We start from the raw sequence: 19,560 nt of genomic DNA on the forward strand, positions 1-19,560 counted from the left end.
TTTTAAATATTCATGTAAATTTTTTGTGTAGACATATGTTTCATTTCTACTGGTAAGCTTATAGATGTGGTATTTCTGTGTCATAGAGTAACTACATATATAATTTTTTGAGAAAGTACCAAAATAATTTACAAAGTGGTTATCATTCTGCACTTCCAGCAGCAAAGTACAGAGTTCAATTGTACATCTAAGTCAATGTTTTAATTTAAGCTCCTTTATGTATGAATTAGTATCTTATTGTTGTTTTAATTTGCATTTTTAAGGAATAAAAATGTTGAATATCTTTTTATATTATTTGCTATTTTTTACCTTATTTGGTTAAGTTTTCATTCAAATCTTTCTTTTTAAGAATCTAGTTAATTGTCTTAACATTGAGTTGTAATTGTTGACCAAGACTCTCTTTGACCAAACTTTAGGTAGATTCTTCTGGTCCTCTTTTTGTTTTTTTGTTTTGTCCTGGCTTTGGTTTTTCTTTTTCTTTTTTAAATTTTGATCTGTTTCACACATTAGATTTGTTTGAAGAACAGCTTCCCATGTTTAGAAATTTGGGGAAAAAGGAATCCCTGGACCAGTTGGTCCCTAGAGTGCTAACATCCTGTAGGTCCTGTGTTCAAACTCGTAGGACCTTCCACCTGGCAGGGCCTCCCACAAGCCTTCCCAGAACACCATAGAAGACACTGGGAAAGGAAGAGTGTGGAGCATGGGCTCAGCAGCTGCATCACCCTGGACTCTTCTCTATACCCATGGGGAGGAACAGCATTCCTAGCAGGATGGCCTCTAGGTGAGGCTTCCTTTTCTCTGTGGCTTGCAGTGCCTGGCCCCACACCTGCACACTCAGGAGCCCTACATCTCCATCCAGTCCCCACTGTTCAGGATGTGCTGTAGCAGACCATGTCCAGCATCTGGTCCTTCTCCTGCACAATATTATAGGAGTCCATGTAGTGCTCCCACTGCTCTTCCACCTTGTCATGTAAGAAACCAATCTTGAGAATGAATGCTCTCCACACTGGTAACCTTATCAGCCATAGTGAGGTCCTCCATGAAGTCCTCCAGCAGGAGGATGTTGGTTTTGTCCAGAAGCTGCTGGAAGTACCTGGAGTTCTTAAAAATGGAGCTGTTTTTGTTGTATGTGTGTATGAGCTGACTCCTTGAATCCCTGTCCAAAACTGTCTTTGTCAAAGTCCATGTAGTTAGACACAATGTGGATGCTGGGGCGGAACACCTTTATTTGTCAGATAAGCTCCTCCATGGTATCACCAATGCCTGCCAAAAAGAAAAAAAAGGGAATGTAGTTTTGGTAAAGGGTGTTAAAGAAAGTCTTGTATCCCTCCCTAAGCACTGCATTGTACTGTAAACACCTGGGCGATCTGAAACTTCTAAATCTTCTGCTGGCATGGGAGATCCTGTGCTTTGGCCCACCATTCCACCATATGAGGTAACTTTGATGGTCAGCGTAGGTCAGTCTCAACCAGGTAATAGTGGGGAGGGCACACTTTGAGTTCCTTCCAGGACTGCTCACTGATAATCTTGCTGTTATCTAAAATGTCATAAGAAGGGAGGGCATCACTTTCCATTATACACAAATGTGCTCCAGATCATGTGACAATCAGAAATGACCTGTAAACGGTCTCTCCTGCCCCTGTAGAAGGAGCCCACAATCTCCTGAACCATTCGAACTGCTGCCTCAGGAGGGTGACCCTTAACAGGATCCTCACCTGTCCAGAGATCCAAAACAAACACTGACCCTGGCACCATGCTGAGCCCAGTAAAGCCCGGGATGGCTGGGAAGCATGGCAAGTCCTGGCCAGGGTGGGGAGGGTGGGCAGATGAAGGGGACCCAGGCCTGGCCCAGGTCACCTACTAGAGGAGATGGCAAGGCAGGGCCTAAGATGGCCTGATGGGGCCTTGAGGTGCCATGGGATTGCAGCCTGCATCACGCTGGATGCTTCCTGGTGCCTCACCTCCTCTTCCATGGCACTCCCTCTTTTTGATCAGGCTTCATCACTAGGGCATATCTTTCATATCTTCAGCCTTCCCAGTCCGGTTGTGGTAAGAATGTTGGTAAATTAGTTGACAGAGAATTCTGTATCTTTGGTATCTGATCACCCCTGATATCTAATCAAATTCCTTATCTTCCATTCTTGAAGTCTAAGCCCTTGGTCTGCCTTCAGCAAGAATCTTGTACAGTCAGTTTAGCAAGAATCCCCCTACCCTTGATATCCCCTCATAAGTGATTTTCAGATCTCTTTCAGCTGTAATAGTCCTAACACCATCTGAAATAGTCCTGAATAAAGTCCTCCCTACTGTTTTAATAAGTGGTATATAAACAAGTGGCAAAATAGTCAGTAATCTGATGTATATTTTGAAAATATCTTCTCCAAGTCCTTGCCTTGCATCTTAATTTTTTTATAATTGTCTTCTGCAGTACAAGTTTTAGTTTTATTGAACTAAATAAATTTATAGAATTTATATAAAATAATATATAACAAATATAAATATAATATACAAATTTATATATAAGTTAAACTAAATTTTAGTTTGATCCATTTTATGAATATTTCTCACATAGTTCAAGCTCTTTGTGTCCTGTTAGAAATCTTTGCCTAACTCAAAGTCTCAAAGATGTTCTCCTGTTTTTTATACAGCTTCAGCTCTTATATATATTTTTTGTTAGATTCTTTTTTTAAAATATAATTTATTGTCAAATTGGTTTCCTTCAGCTCTAATTTAGGTTTAAAATAATTCTGTATTTAATTTTCATATACAATATAAGGTAATATTCAAGATTCTTCCCTTTTTGATATGAATATCCAGTTGCTTCATCAGTATTTATTGAAAGACTTTTCTCTCATTTTTGAAAGGCTTTAATGCTGGTATCAAAAATCCAGTAATTATATCAGTGTGGATCTATTTTTGGGCTTTATATTGCTTCATTTTTCTTTTTTTTTTTTTTTTTTTTTGTCTTTACATTAGTATTGCACTGTCATGGTTATTGTAGCAGTCCAGTAAATTTTTTAAGTTTTTATTTTAATTCCAGTTAGTTAATACACAGTGTAATATTAGTTTCAAGTGTACAATATAGTGATTCATCACTTCCATACATAACCTGGAGCTCATCATGACAAGTGCCCTCCTCAGTCCCCATCACCTATGTAACCCATACTTCCACCTTCCCTCTGGTAGCCATCAATTTGTTCTCTATAGTTAAAAGTCTGTTTATTGGTTTATTTCTTCCTTTTTTCCTTGTTCGTTTTGTTTCTTAAATTCCACACATGAGTGAAATCATATTGGTATTTATCGTGTTCTGATTGACTTATTTTTAGTAAGTGTTGATAGCAGGTACTGGAAGTCTCCAAATTTGCTCTCTTTCTTTCTCTCTTTTTTCTGGCTATTCTAGGTTCAGTGAATTTCCATAAAAATATTAAATCACCTTATCATATTTCCAAATTGTGATTGTATTGAATCTATGGATCAATTTTGGGAAGATTTGGCATTTTAGTAATATTGAGTGCTCTGTTCTATTAGTGTGTTATATCCCTTTAATTAAGCCTTCTTTAATTCCTGTCAGGAATGTTTTGTATTTTTCTACATTTCACCATATGAGATATATATATATCTTACATAAATTTTGTTAAAGCCATATCTGAGTTTTTCATTTTTGATGTCATTGTAAATAGTATTTTTCATTTATCTCATTTTTTTCTGATATATGGAAATAAATTGATTTTTGTTACCTATGACTTTGCTAAACTCCCAATAGTTGGTTTATAGATCCCTTATGCTTTTCTAATTAGACAATAATGTTTGCATACAAGAAAGTTTTATTTCTTCCTTTTCTATCCATATTTTTTTTGTTGCTGTCATTCATTGCTTTATTACACTCTCTGGGTCTTCACTATAAATATGAGTGGAGCAGATGGAAGGGACACTCTTACCTTGTTATCAGTCTTCAGGGGTCAAAGCAGTCACTGTTAAGTAAGATTTTATTTCATTCCATTAAGAAATATTAAAATTTGTACTAGGATGCAGCTACTTACAGATTATTTCAATTCTGTTAAGACTTGCTTATTATCTGGGGTATGGCATATACATAGCAGTCTCTACTCTTGGGCTAACTTTCCCCACTACAATGGTCACACCCTTTTGAGGAATCTTTCTAATGCCCCACATATTATGATGTTTCTTTACTCTGGCCAAAGAAACACAAATTGTCCCGATCCCTGTGTTAGTTCTAAAAATTGTTTGGTTGAATACTTTCTGGATGTTCTTTCTGAACTTATGGTGATTCCAGACATCGACCTTAGTCAGTATGTAATCAAAGACACAGAGGATTCCTTAGCCAATGTCTGGAACTGTGTGAGTGTGTGTTTGCGTATCCGTGTGTGTGTGTGTACATGTGCATACATTGTCTCTATTTTCTAGTATTCTGTCTCATAATTTCTAACTGCATCAGCTTCACTGAACTGTGTCTGTCTCCTCAACTTAACAAGGCATCCTATCTCTACTTGGGCTCTCCCTCCCTGCCTTGTAGCCTGAAAACTACCTTTAGGAAGTAAGCTTGTTCCCTTGTCCTTTTCCTCCTGTGCTGTATTATGTCCAAAATCTATCCATTGTTTCTTCATATATAGTCAAACTTCCTTATTCACAAATTCCATTATATAATTCACCTGCTTGCTAAAATATATTTGTAACCCCAAAATTGATACTAGCAGTGTTTTTACACCATTTGTAGTCATGTTCAGAGTAGGGGAAAGTTTGAGCTGTCCAACATGCACTTTTCCCAGTGGAAGACCAAGACTACACTCTGCCTTTTCCTTTCAGTTCTCACATTCACAAGCAAGTGTTCTTTTCCCAGTCTATTGAGTGTCATAATTTTGCATTTTTTTTTTGGTTGGTGATTTTATTTTTTAAAATGGCCCTTGAACATGGTGTTGAAACACTATCTAAAGTTCCTAAAAACAGGAAGGCTGTGATGTGTCTTAAGGAGAAAATATGTGTCTTAGGTAAGCTTCATTCAGGCATGAGTTATATTGCTGTTGGCTGTGAGTTCAAGACTAATAAATTGAAGTATATATTAAATAAGATTTCGTGAAACAGAAACACACATAAAACTAGGTTTCATACTGATAGGTTGATGAAAATGTAATCAGAGTCTCTGGTTTGTTTCCTTTTTCATTACAGAAAATACAGCTATATTTGTCTGTGGCCTGTGTGAATATGCATATATACACATGTATTAAGAAAGTTTATTTCTGGGTCTCCTGGGTGGCTCACTCAGTTAAGTGTCCCATTTCAGCTCAGGTCATGATCTCCTGGTTTGTGAGTTCAAGCCCCGCACCGGCCTCTGTGCTGGCAGCTCTGTGCTGGAAGTTCAGAGCCTGGAGTCTGCTTCAGATTCTTTATCTCTCTCTCTGCCCCTCCTCCATTCACACTCTGTCTCCCTTTTCTCTCAAAAATAAATGAACATTTAAAAAAAGTTTATTTCTAAAGAAAAAAAAAAGCATTCATTTACATTTCAGATAAGACCTCTTCTCCCCCACCCCCAAATTAATACTAAGTAACTTCTTGAAAACATACAACCTTTGTATCTTGTTCTAAATGTGCACTTGACATGTTGTTATATTTCTAATTTCTTGACATATTAGTAATTAGACTCTACACTGGGCACTTCCAGTATCTATCATCAAATTCCATAATGGTCACAATCTTCAGTTATTGCTATGTTAATTGTCTGTATTTAGGTGTCTGTGTAATTAGATGTTTGTCTACCTTGTCTTCTTGAGAACAGGGTCTTGTATTTACTAAACACTAGCTTTGGTGCACCTGAGTGGCTCAGTTGGTTAAGCGCCCAACTTTGGCTCAGGTCATGATCTCACTGTTTGTGGGTTCGAGCCCTGCATGGGACTCTGTGCTGACAGCTCAGAGCCTGGAGCCTGCTTCAGATTCTGTTTCCTTCTATCTCTGCCCACCCCCCCCCCCCCCCCCCCGCACTTGTGCTCTATCTGTCTCTCTGTCTCAAAAATACTCATTAAAAAAGGTTTTAAATAAAAAAATAATTAAAAAAACCCACTAGCTTTCCCCTAACATCTAAAAAAAGCGACTTTTTAAATGGGAAATATCTATACACCCAAAATTCACTCACATACATACACTGTGCCACATTCCTAAAAGGCTTGTAAGACCAGTATATGTATATATATTGAAATCAGGGATGACCTTACATGCATACAGAATACAGGTAAAAAGTGCACTATTTTGTGAGAAGAACCCTTTCCACACAGTCTGAAATCCTATTATTCATCACTCATGTATTTAAGTTAGTTATGTTATTTAAAAAAAAGTAATAAATAGATAAATAACCATTTATTATGTAAAACTTTGTAACTTAGCAGTATGACAGATACAGTATTGTGCTTAACTACATGTTCTAATTTACAAAGAAGGTTCTGTTCAAATAGTCTATTTTTGGGGGGCACCTGGGTGGCTCAGTCAGTTAAGCGTCCAACTTCTTCTCCGGTCATGATCTCGTGGTTCATGGGTTTGAGCCCCGCATTGCGCTCTGTGCTGATAGATCTGAGGCTGGAGCCTGCTTTGGATTCTGTGTCTACCTCTCTCTCTGTCCCTCCACCACTCTTGCACACACTCTCTCTCTGTCTCTCTCAAAAATAAACATTAAAACAATTTAATTAGTCATTTTTTAAAATAAGTTGTTTACTAGGTGATTTATTTCAGTGTTTGCTTCAGAAAATAAGGTTGCCGTATGCCCATGCAAAGGCCCCAAAGAATTACAACAGTCATTTCCCCTCTACATATGAAATGCAATTAGATATTTGAAGAAACTGAAATTTGAAAGTAAAGATAAACAAACTGAGGTTTGGTGGAGGGAAGAGGATGGGGGGTGGGCTGAATAGGTGATGGGCATTAAGGAGGGCACTTGTTATGATGAGCACTGGGGGTTGTATTGAAGTGATGAATCACTAAATTCTACTCCTGAAACCAATATTACACTATATATTAACTAATAGAATTTAAACAAAAACATTAAAAAATAAAAGAAAGTAAAGGTAGATAGCAAGAGTGGGCTGCTAATTGAGAAAGGAGGCACTTAAGGACATTCAGAAGACCAAGGACTCAGAAAGGCAAGGATACAGGGGTGAGGTGAACCAGGAAGTGAAAAAAACAAACAAACAAAAAAAAAACCCAACATTTTGAAAAGCATCTAGAAAAGCCATAATGACATTTTTACTAGACTCAAACCAAGTATGTAATTGTCTAACAGATCCCAATTTTTGCCTCTTCACATATTTGACAATGGAATTAACTCTATAACTTATGCTTCTAAGTTAAACAATTTCCAGGGGGTCCTGAAATATGCTGTTGGAAACTTGCTTAATATTTTGTTGGCCTTATGCCATGTGGTGGCAAAGTGTGTCAGCCACAAGGTTTATGTATCCTTTACCAAAAGTATGCAGAGATTATGTGATTCCTTTGATGGTATCGCTCTTGTGGTATAGGAATGTGCTACAGAAAGAAGCAAGGGTGCTTTGTACAGCTTTCTTTATTCACTTGAGCACAAAAGACTTTACAATAACTATGTGGCATTTTTATAATACCCTGAATTTAAACATCCTAAGTGAGCATCTCAGATTCCTGGTTTAGGTGTGTCCTGAAATAAGGCCTCTCACTCATCAGTTTTCATGCTTTCTCAGTGTCCTGAGAGATAAGCTACTTAACTGGTGGTGGCATTGACTGCTGCTAGAGTAAGTCAATTTAGTTGATATTCTCAGCCTGGCATATAGGTAATATATTGAGAAGAGCATCAAATTTCTATTTAAAAATATTTTTTTTCATTGGAGTCCAATTTTGCAACTAATTGAAGGCATGAACATGGGGAAGTTCATGGCTATTCTCAGGAAACTGTTACTACTTTTTTAATTAGTCCGCTTCTTTTCATTTCCACTGTTCCTAGTCCATTAGCCATAAAAATGTTTTACCTAGATTAATATGGTTGTCTTTTAACTGATTTCCCACCTTCTGTCTTCTGCCCCATTGGTTGTTCAGGTAGAAGTCAAAATTATTTCTCTAACATTTACTTATGTTTGTCTCACTTTCCCTCTGATAAAGTTCAGCCAAATCTTGATCTGATTCCTGATTAGATCTTCTGCCTCATCTCTGGACACTTCCTCATCATCAATGTGTTCCAATTAAGCTGATCTTTAGTTCCAGGTCTGAACTCCTTCTTAAATCTAGAACTATATTTTAAAATATCTATTGGATATTTCTTCCCTGAACTCTCATAGGCATCTTTTTCTTTTATTGTATTTTTTTTAAATTGTGTTAAGAACAGTTAACATGTGATCCACCCTCTTAATAAAGTTTTAAATCCTTTAGGCATCTTCCCCCCCCTCCCCATAGACATCCTAAACTTACATAGTCCAAAGCTGAAGTCTTTAGTAGTTTTTTTCACGAATGCATTGTATTTCCATCTCTACTATTCATTCATCCAGTGACTCTCTAAGCTGGAAACTTCAAACTGAGTTTTGAAAAACTCTTCTGCACCCAATCTACCATTTAATTATCCCAAATATCCCTGGAAGATTTTTTTAATGTTTATTTATTTTTGAGATGGTGGGGGGCAGAGAGGGAGGGAGACACAGAATCTGAAGCAGGTTTGTGAGGCTCAAACCCACCAACCATGAGATCATGGCCTGAGTAAAAGTTTGATGCTTAACCCACTGAGCCACCCAGGCACCCCTCCCAGATGATTCTTGATTCAATTTTCCCTCACGTTATTTTACATTTTCTATTTTTACATCTATCTCCCTCTGCATCTGTAGGCTCTTTGAAGGCAGGATCTATTGGGCACTGAGATCTATCCCTGACACTAGTGTAAACTCCATCAACAGTTGTTGAATGGCTCCATACATATATATAGGAAAGACTTGGTAGCACTCACTCTGTTCTATGTAATTTATCAGTTGCAACTTTATCTCTTTTATAGGATGTGAACCATAAAAGAAAAGCTCTTCTCTGAGCCAACCTTATTCCACCACAGAGTATAAGTCCAGCAATGTTTTAAATGATAAATAAATTTAGAATCTACTAATCATAGATCATTATATTTCTCTTTTACTAAAACATGTAAGAATCTTTTTCTTATTTATGAAGCAATAAGCTTTGAGTTTCCATCATCAATAACAGCCAAAATTTAAAAACCCACAAATTTTTGGGTGCTTGGGTGGCTCAGTTGGTTAAGTGTCCGACTTTGGCTCAGGTCATGATCTTGCGGTTTGTGTGTTAGAGCCCAGCGTTGGGCTCTGTGCTGACAGCTGGGAGCCTGGAGCCTGCTTTGGATTCTGTGTCTCCTTCTCTTTCTGCCCATCCCCCGATTGTGCTCTTTGTCTCTCTCTCAAAAATAAATAAATAAATGTAAAAAAAATTTTTTAAAAAACCACAAATTTTAAAACCAATAGTACAGAGAAACACCTTCAATATCGTGAACTAAAAAAAAAAAAAAAAAAAAAAAAAAAAAAACAAACAACAAAAAACCTTTACAAAGTAAGATTTGTATTGCAATCATACTTTATAAATTGAAGGCATATTTCTTCATATATGTATAGAGATACTTTGATGACTGGTCTTGAAGTACTAACAGTGAGTATCTTTTTGTTGTATGTTTTTATTTTATGGTTTTTTGGGGATACATTTCTTTATTTAAGAATTTTCTTATGAGTACATATAGATTTTCCACAAACAATGCTATTGAAATATATATTGTGTCCCTTTAATTAGTAATGTACTTAACAAACTCCTGAAAAAATCTCTTTTGTCCATTACTCTTTGTAATGTAAAAGAGGTAGAGTTGATGATTGTCCAATATTTTAAGTAGTGTTCTTTCATCAGGAGTGTGAAAGTATTGTAGTTTAACAGTTAGCAGAGTGAAAGATGAAGTTGGAAATTGAGTGTTACATGTGAGTGGCTCAGAAGATAGGTGTGTATGTGTTTGTGTTCCGATGGGTGCATTTGTAATGCATAAAAGAGTGAGAATGAAGGAAAGTAAAAGTGTTGACAAGTGTTTTTCCTTTTCTGAAATTCCAATGATGCTGACACCCTTGTCTGAACAAATAACACTTGTATTAAAAACAGAAAAGAGAAGAACAGACCAAATTTGTTTGGCTAGAATAAATCGGTTTATAAGACAGGATGGGAATCTATCAATCTATCTACAATTTCTTTTTCTTTCTCTCTATACTTTTATAAAATTTGGTTTAATGAAAAGGACATAAAATATTGACCTAAAGGGGCGAGTAAATCTGAAAATGTATGCAAATGTACATACACCCAATTAAAATGAAGATTTTTTTAAACAGAGATTGCTATTTTTAGTAAGAATAAAGTTTGTGCTTTAAGAGTTATGTCAAGTGTGTCAATGTAAATATATATGGAGCAAGTTGTAAACTACCTCGAAATTTTTTGACAGAAGATAGAAGTAGAGGCTCACCAGAAATAACACCCATCAAATTAATAACTAAGTGTTAAGCAGTTAAGAAATATGCCCAGGCTGTGAAAGATAATGTTACTCATAGGAATTATACTTTCTATCTTCTCATCTGTGGTAATTTCTCTGTAATCAGGATTATTTAATTTCTCATGGCTATTAAATTTCATTTTGAATTGTTTTGGATAATAGTGTAATTTTTTAAAAATAATAATTTGTGCTTTTCATGGGAAAAATATTGCCTAGTTTCCTGTAGCTTTGGTACAATGGCAATTTAAAAGCATGATATTAAAACCCCTTACTCATAGCACAATTGCTTTCGCTGAATTTAGTGGGGACCCAGGAATGGGAGAGAATTTTCCAAGCCCTCATTTAGTATTTTCTTTGTGAGAATCCCTAGCAAGAAGTACCTATACTTAGTAACAAGAATAGTTACAAATTCTCCTTACAAATTAGATAAAATTATCCTATTGATTTTGAACCATGTAATGGACATTTCCCTTGTTTCTTTTGTACTTGCAAGCTTCGAGTCAAATATTCAGCCTCTCCTTGGTGCTGCTAAATGTTTCATGACTACATCTCTAGGGAAAACAGAAAAGTTATGATTTGCAGTATTTACCACTTTCTGAGGTACAAATTCTTCCACTAAAGCTGATTTTAAGCTACAAACATAATGTCATGATGGGTGGAACTGGGAAGAAATGTGCACAGTTGGATTTTTAAACTGGTATGAACCAGTTCCAGTGTACTGCTGGACCCATGCATGATATTTATGCCCTATTCATATGCTATTTATACCTTTTTTTTTTAGCTCTTCCTTTTCATACCCTTGTTTTTTTTGCTTCTGTTGTTTATTTATTTATTTATCTATTTTTTTTGTATAATTTATTGTCAAGTTAACTAACATACAGTGTATACAGTGTGCTCTTGGCTTTAGGAGTGGATTCCCACGATTCATCATTTACACACAACACCCAGTGCTCATCCCAATGAGTGCTCTCCTCAATACCCATCACTCATTTTCCTCACCCTCTCCTACCTTTCCACCCTCAGCTTGTTCTCTGTATTTACTTTTTATTTTTTTTTAGTTTTTTAATGTTTATTTTTGAGAGAAAGAGACAGAGCATGAGTGGGAGAGGGGCAGAGACAGAGGGAGACATAGAATTGGAAGTAGGCTCCAGGCTCTGAGCTATCAGCACACAGCCTGACACAGGGCTCGGACTCAGGAGTGGTGAGATCATGACCTGACCTGAAGTTGAACACTAACCGACTGGACCACCTGAGCACTCCTAGTTTGTTCTCTGTATTTAAAAGTCTCTTATGGTTTGCTTCCCTTTCCATTTGTAAGTATTATTTTTCTTTCCCTTCCCCCATGGTCTTCTGTTAAATTTCTCAACTTCCACATATGAGTGAAAATATATGATATCTTTCTTTCTCTGACTGACTTATTTCACTTAGCATAATATCCTCCAGTTCTATTCATGTTGTTGCAAATGGTAAGATTCCATTCTTTTTTATTGCTGAGCAGTACTCCATTATATATATGTACTACATCTTCTTGGCACAAAAACAGACACATAGACCAATGGAATAGAATAGAGAACCGAGAATTGGACCCACAAATATATGGCCAACTAATCTTCAACGAAGTAGGAAAGAGTATCCAATGGAAAAAAGACAGTCTCTTTAGTAAATGGTGCTGGGAGAACTAGACAGCTACATTCAGAACAATGAAACTGGACCACTTTCTTACACCATACACAAAAATAAATTCAAAATGAATGAAAGACCTAAATGTGAGACAGGAAACCGTTAATATCCTAGAAGAGAAAACAGACAACAACCTCTTTGACCTTGGCCACAGCAACTTCTTACTTAACACATCTCCAAAAGCAAGGGAAACCAAAGTAAAAATGAACTATTGGGACCTCATCAAAATAAAAAAGCTTCTGCACAGAGAAGGAAACAATCAACAAAACTAAAAGGCAACCAATGGAATGGGAGAAGATATTTGCAAATGACATATTGGATAAAAGGTTAGTATCCAAAATCTGTAAAGAACTTACCAAACTCAACTCCTGAAAAACAAATAATCCAGTGAAGAAATGGGCAGAAGACATGAATAGACATTTTTGCAAAAAAGACATGGCCAACAGACCCATGAAAAGATGATCAATATCACTCATCATGACGGAAATACAAATCAAAACTATATTATTCACATTTTTATTACAAAATTAAATCAACTTCAATCCTTGATGGTGTCAGATAAAATACAAAAATCCCAAATGACTCATTAGTAGGGAGATGCATTTTGGACACAACTTTTGTGATACCTGCCAAATCTAGCTTTCATCTTTGGTTTTATTAGCAATAATTACAACTGGAAGATTAGTTCCCAAGAAAGATTCTCTGGAACTTGTCTTCAGCTCTTTCTTCAAAACAGAATAATGTAATTAAATTCACAAATCACTGTTCACAAAAATGCCATGTACATTAACTTATTTATCTTCTTGCAAAAGTCTTATGAGTCATAATGGGAAGATACTACTATCCTCACTGTGTGGATGGCAATACTTCAAAAGTCTAAATGCTTTACTAAAATCATATACTGTGTAAGCAGCAGAAGCTCTAGCCCCGTTTTTACTCCATTAACTCCCTAAAAAACAAATTACAATTCCTATTGTTCTCTCCTAGGAGATCAGGGTACACTAGATACTATTTTGGGTATAGTTAGTTTTCATGGTAAATGAAAACATTCATTGCTGCAAAGTTGTAAACATTACTAGGATTTTGAACCTTGAAGATAATAATGATATACCTAGCTTTTAAATTCCTATAGATACTGTTGCTTTTAAATTATAAAATAATTGCAATTCCCATGTATACTGTTGCTTTTAAACTATAAAAGGATTGCTTCGGGGCGCCTGGGTGGCTCAGTGGGTTAAGCGGCCGACTTCGGCTCAGGTCATGATCTCGCGGTCCGTGGGTTCGAGCCCCGCATCGGGCTCTGTGCTGACAGCTCAGAGCCTGGAGCCTGTTTCGGATTCTGTGTCTCCCTCTCTCTGACCCTCCCCCGTTCATGCTCTGTCTCTCTCTGTCTCAAAAATAAATAAACGTTAAAAAAAATTTAAAAAAAAACTATAAGAGGATTGCTTTGAGGAGAATCATAATGCTAAGTATCCTATTGTGGGGTGATTTATCACGGCAAAGAATGACTGCTAACATACTTGATAATTGAATAGTGGGAAAGTATATCTGATATATTGTAAAAGGCTGATAAATTCTGCGTAACTCATTTGAGCCGTGAAATCTGTATATGAAATGTAGTAAATGAGTAGGAGAGCGTTCAGATATAACATCTTGACTTAGTTACCTCTTAACAAAAAGCAAATCTTAGTGCTCTCTATAGGGAACTCTGAAGAATTTTGTGCTGCACCTTCCAGGCCACTGGAGCTTAATGGCCAGAGAACTACTGTGATGTGAGCTGCAGAACTGCATTTTCAAGTGTGTTTACAGCACCAGTATTGATTGCTTGATTCTGTCCAACTACCCCTTGCAATAAACAACCCAGCTAGAGTGTGCACTGTTGGGAAGCACCGATGCATTATTTAACAGTAACTAATCGATATAAAAACAAGCCTCCCCTTTGTTACAGCAGTACTATTGATAGACTGCTTCTCCATTTTAATTTTTTATTATTTTGCATTGATTTCTGAAACTCAATTCTGTATCTTACTTTTCTTACATCAGTAACTGTGAGCTGAGTCCTACCTGACTAGAAATCTAACATCCCTTTTGAATCACAAATTACCCAACTTCATTAAGAAACAATTAGTTGAGAGTTAAAAAAAAAAATCATTCAACTTTGCTCTAATCAAATTTAATGAGTGTGGCAAATTAAGTACAGGATTTGAGGGAAGATGCATATTAGAAAAATCTGAAAAGACAAGATTTTTGTTGCTGCATATATTTTAGGGAGTAAGCTCTCAAGTGAATGTGGGAGGAAATTCAGTCATGTAACTACTATTAATAGTAATAGAGATTTGTCTTCTAATACTGCTATATCAGTGGAAGAATAGGGTCCTTAGTTGTCTTCTTCCTTTCTTTCTTCCTCCCTTCCTCCCTTTCTCTTTCTTTCCCTCTCTCTTCCCTCCTTCTTTCCTTCCTTCCTTCCTTTTCTTTTCTTTCATTTTCTTTCTCTTTCTTTCTTTCTTTCTTTTGTTCTTTCTTTTACTTTCTTTCTTTCCTCCCTTTCCTTTCCTTTCCTTTCCTTCTCCTTTCCTTTTTAAATCTTGGCTGAATTGTCTAGAATAAAACATTAATAACAGCTACTTTGAGCATTTTTGCACCTGAGTGCTAACGCTTAATCAGCCAAACAGAATAAGATCTTATCATCTGTTTATATAAACAGTATAAGAGGGGGAGTCAGATGTGAGCAGGCACACAGATAGGTATAGACGTGTGCAGCTATGTGAAATGTCCAGAAAATAAGCAGAAACATTGGCTAGTCCATTCATTTGACACAATGTGTTTAGTTATCCTTTTTTGCCTGTTATAAAGCAATAAAAATAATATACAATTGGGCTTTCAGATAATTTATAGAGGTTAAAAATATATGTACTAAAGATATTTCTTTTTGATTAGTTATGTTCATCAATACATATTTGTTGTTTAATATGATTATCTGATTACAAAATAAATTCAAAATTTTTCAAAAAATTAAAAAAATACACAAGTAGGAAGAAAATACTAATTGCGCCATACTTCTACTTACCTAATAAAAACTGTTAAGTTATTCAAACTTTTGTGTGCACAGCCTGCAAATCATTCTCTTTTTCTTTTCTCTCCCTGTATATTGTTAACTTATTTACCTGGAGTGTAAATTATACAGAATATCATGTCTAATCCCTGTGTAATTTTGCACAAGGTAACAGTGGCCAGGTTATAATTATTTTACTAACGTTTTATTTTTGTCACTGCTATTTAAAAAGACACTTTAGCATGGCATACTATACTAATATTGAATTGTATGTTTGCTCTAAGTGTTAAATTATTGTTAATTTAGTAAGTTATTATTAATAATTAAGTAAATTATTGTTAATTGACACAGGGCTGTTAATATTTATTCACCATTACAGTATCAAAAATTCCAAAGCCAAATTATTAAATACAAAGAATGAAAACAAACAGAATTGGAAGTTTTATTTATTTTTTTTTTTATTTATTTTTTTTATGCCTTTTATTTCCTTTATTTTCCTTGTGAGGACATACAGTATTATGTTGACTAAGAGTGTCGAAAAAGGTATCTTTGCCTTGTCCCTGATCTTAGAGGAAAAGCATTCAGTCCTTTTACCATTAAGTATAATGCTAGCTTAGTTTTTTCTGTAAATGTTCTTTATTAGACTGAGGAAGTTCCTTTATATTCCAGTTTTCTGAACTTTTTTTTTTAATGGATGAGTATTGAATATTACCACTCTCTTTTCCATATCAATTGAGATAGTCATGTTCTTTTTCTTCTTTAGGCTCTTAAATATGATTGATGCCACTGATCAGTTTTAAAATACTAAACCAGCTTTGTACCCATAGACTAAACCCCTCTTGGTTATATATGTGTGATTACTTATACATGCTGCTGAATTATATTTCCTAACATTTTGTTAAGGGTTTTTGTGTCTATTTATGAGGGAATGTAGTTTGTAGCTTTCTTCCCCCCCTCCCCCCACTTCTCTTTCTTTCTTTCTTCTTTTATTGTTTTGCTTTTTTGTTTTGTTTTTTTTTTTTTTATTTTTTTTATTTTTTAATATATGAAATTTACTGTCAAATTGGTTTCCATACAACACCCAGTGCTCATCCCAAAAGGTGCCCTCCTCAATACCCATCACCCACCCTGCCCTCCCTCCCACCCCCCATCAACCCTCAGTTTGTTCTCAGTTTTTAACAGTCTCTAATGCTTTGGCTCTCTCCCACTCTAACCTCTTTTTTTTTTTTTTTTCCTTTCCCTCCCCCATGGGTTTCTGTTATGTTTCTCAGGATCCACATAAGAGTGAAACCATATGGTATCTGTCTTTCTCTGTATGGCTTATTTCACTTAGCATCACACTCTCCAGTTCCATCCATGTTGCTACAAAAGGCCATATTTCATTTTTTCTCATTGCCACGTAGTATTCCATTGTGTATATAAACCACAATTTCTTTATCCATTCATCAGTTGATGGACATTTAGGCTCTTTCCATAATTTGGCTATTGTTGAGAGTGCCGCTATAAACATTGGGGTACAGGTGCCCCTATGCATCAGTACTCCTGTATCCCTTGGATAAATTCCTAGCAGTGCTATTGCTGGGTCATAGGGTAGGTCTATTTTTAATTTTCTGAGGAACCTCCACACTGCTTTCCAGAGCGGCTGCACCAATTTGCATTCCCACCAACAGTGCAAGAGGGTTCCTGTTTCTCCACATCCTCGCCAGCATCTATAGTCTCCTGATTTCTTCATTTTGGCCACTCTGACTGGCGTGAGGTGGTATCTGAGTGTGGTTTTGATTTGTATTTCCCTGATAAGGAGCGACGTTGAACATCTTTTCATGTGCCTGTTGGCCATCCGGATGTCTTCTTTAGAGAAGTGTCTATTCATGTTTTCTGCCCATTTCTTCACTGGGTTATTTGTTTTTCGAGTGTGGAGTTTGATGAGCTCTTTATAGATTTTGGATACTAGCCCTTTGTCCGATGTGTCATTTGCAAATATGTTTTCCCATTCCGTTGGTTGCCTTTTAGTTTTGTTGGTTGTTTCCTTTGCTGTGCAGAAGCTTTTTATCTTCATAAGGTCCCAGTAATTCACTTTTGCTTTTAATTCCCTTGCCTTTGGGGATGTGTCGAGTAAGAGATTGCTACGGCTGAGGTCAGAGAGGTCTTTTCCTGCTTTCTCCTCTAAGGTTTTGATGGTTTCCTGTCTCACATTCAGGTCCTTTATCCATTTTGAGTTTATTTTTGTGAATGGTGTGAGAAAGTGGTCTAGTTTCAACCTTCTGCATGTTGCTGTCCAGTTCTCCCAGCACCATTTGTTAAAGAGACTGTCTTTTTTCCATTGGATGTTCTTTCCTGCTTTGTCAAAGATGAGTTGGCCATACGTTTGTGGGTCTAGTTCTGGGGTTTCTATTCTATTCCATTGGTCTATGTGTCTGTTTTTATGCCAATACCATGCTGTCTTGATGATGACAGCTTTGTAGTAGAGGCTAAAGTCTGGGATTCTGATGCCTCCTGCTTTGGTCTTCTTCTTCAAAATTACTTTGGCTATTCGGGGCCTTTTGTGGTTCCATATGAATTTTAGGATTGCTTGTTCTAGTTTCGAGAAGAATGCTGGTGCAATTTTGATTGGGATTGCATTGAATGCGTAGATAGCTTTGGGTAGTATTGACATTTTGACAATATTTATTCTTCCAACAGAATTGGAAGTTTTAGCTCTGGATAATTGAGAGCAGGAAATTAGGAGATCAGAAACAAAAGGCTCATGAAACTAGGACAGTTTAAGCTTACAAATAAAACTAAGCTACAGAAAGAGAAATCAAAAGTCCCCACAGAAAGGGAAAAGAATCTAGGTGTAGATTTCCACGTTGTACTTATGATGTCTATATCCTTATTTTCTTTCAGCAATATTCAATGTTTATTGAGCACTAACAATATGCCCAAGCATCAGAATTGGCTGCTAGAGATCTGAGAGCCAGATTTAAGTGCAGTCCCTGTAAAGTACATAGCATTTTAGGACTTACCTTTTAAATCTCATGTTGACTTAATTTTACATGCTCACCCTCATTTTTTTCTTCTCAGTCTCCTTTGAGAAATCAACAAGTTCATCTATATATTTATGGCTATATCATTGTAAGATGTTTAAAATAATGTCTGGATTGAGGCTAAGTGAGGAAACCATAAGATATAGCTGTGCTAGAAACTGAGGAGAATAAGATATCAAAAAAGGGATGGTTTTGATTCTCCATAAGAATAAGCGTCTAGTAAAAAACTCCTTACTAAAAGAAAAAAAAAGCCCCTAATAAGTGTTACACCATGGAGAGGGAAGTGGTGGCAAAAACTGACTTATGACCTCACAATGTGCCTTGTGGACCTAACTTGCCTAGATCATCTGAAGGTACCTAATAGTCATCATTGCCAGTTAGCATTTTAGGGGCAGAATTTGGTCATTTGGTTTTTATCTCTGGAAGAGCTTAACATATTTAGTTACTTAAGGAATTTCAACAACATGCACATTTTTAATTGAAAGAATTACCACAAAAATTGGAAATGTAAACAATTAGAAACATGATGCTTCTATTTAGAAATTATTAAATGAATCATCAAAGCTAAGTTTAAATGACCTGAGTAGAGTTCTTTAACTTAGATTTTTAAAAAAAGAAAATCAATCAGTTGAAATGAGCCAAAACTTATAGGCAAAACTATTAATCTTAGACAAATGTATAATTAATTATTACACGTATGAGATATATGTGGCTTCGTTCAATACTTTCTCACTAAGCAGTGGGACTAATTAACTGCATGCATCTAGATTAAACTTCAACACAGCTCAATCCTTTTATGAGTTTTCCTTTCATTGAGTTTCATGTTTTTCTCTGCTGGTTGGCAGTAGTGACTTCTTGATTAGCTTTTGTTTTTGTTTGTTTTTATTTTTTTTAAATCTGTAAGGCATAATATACATAAGGTAAGGTGCACAGTCTTAGATGTACATCTCAATATATTTTTACCCCTATGTGACACTTGTAAGAACCCTTGTAATTATTTTTGAATCAATATATAAAACATGCCCAGCACCCCAGAAGGCTCTTTATTTGCTCTATTCCATTAGCACTCCCTAATAGTAACTGCTATTCTGACTCTTAGTCCCATGAAATAATTTTACCTATTGTTAAAATTTATATCAATGGAATCATATGATAAACACTTTTCAGTTTTTAAGAGTCTCTTATGGTTGATGGGCGGTGGGAGGGAAGGGAAAATGGGTGATGGGCATTGAGGAGGGCACCTGTTGGGATGAGCACTGGGTGTTGTATGGAAACCA

At 36.1% G+C, this 19,560-nt stretch overlaps 1 long non-coding RNA gene across 1 annotated transcript; it reads right to left on the bottom strand.

The window, feature by feature from the left end:
• Positions 1-356: 356 nt before the first annotated feature.
• On the bottom strand, positions 357-18,559 carry LOC122225528. The gene is made up of 3 exons (XR_006205229.1): positions 18,263-18,559; positions 1,359-1,537; positions 357-1,263 (listed from the first exon to the last, which is right to left on the bottom strand). It is a non-coding gene; the product is annotated as an uncharacterized LOC122225528 (long non-coding RNA).
• Positions 18,560-19,560: the final 1,001 nt, after the last annotated feature.

This window comes from Panthera leo, chromosome B4 (assembly GCF_018350215.1).
Source record: "Panthera leo isolate Ple1 chromosome B4, P.leo_Ple1_pat1.1, whole genome shotgun sequence".
NCBI classification, from domain to species: domain Eukaryota; kingdom Metazoa; phylum Chordata; class Mammalia; order Carnivora; family Felidae; genus Panthera; species Panthera leo.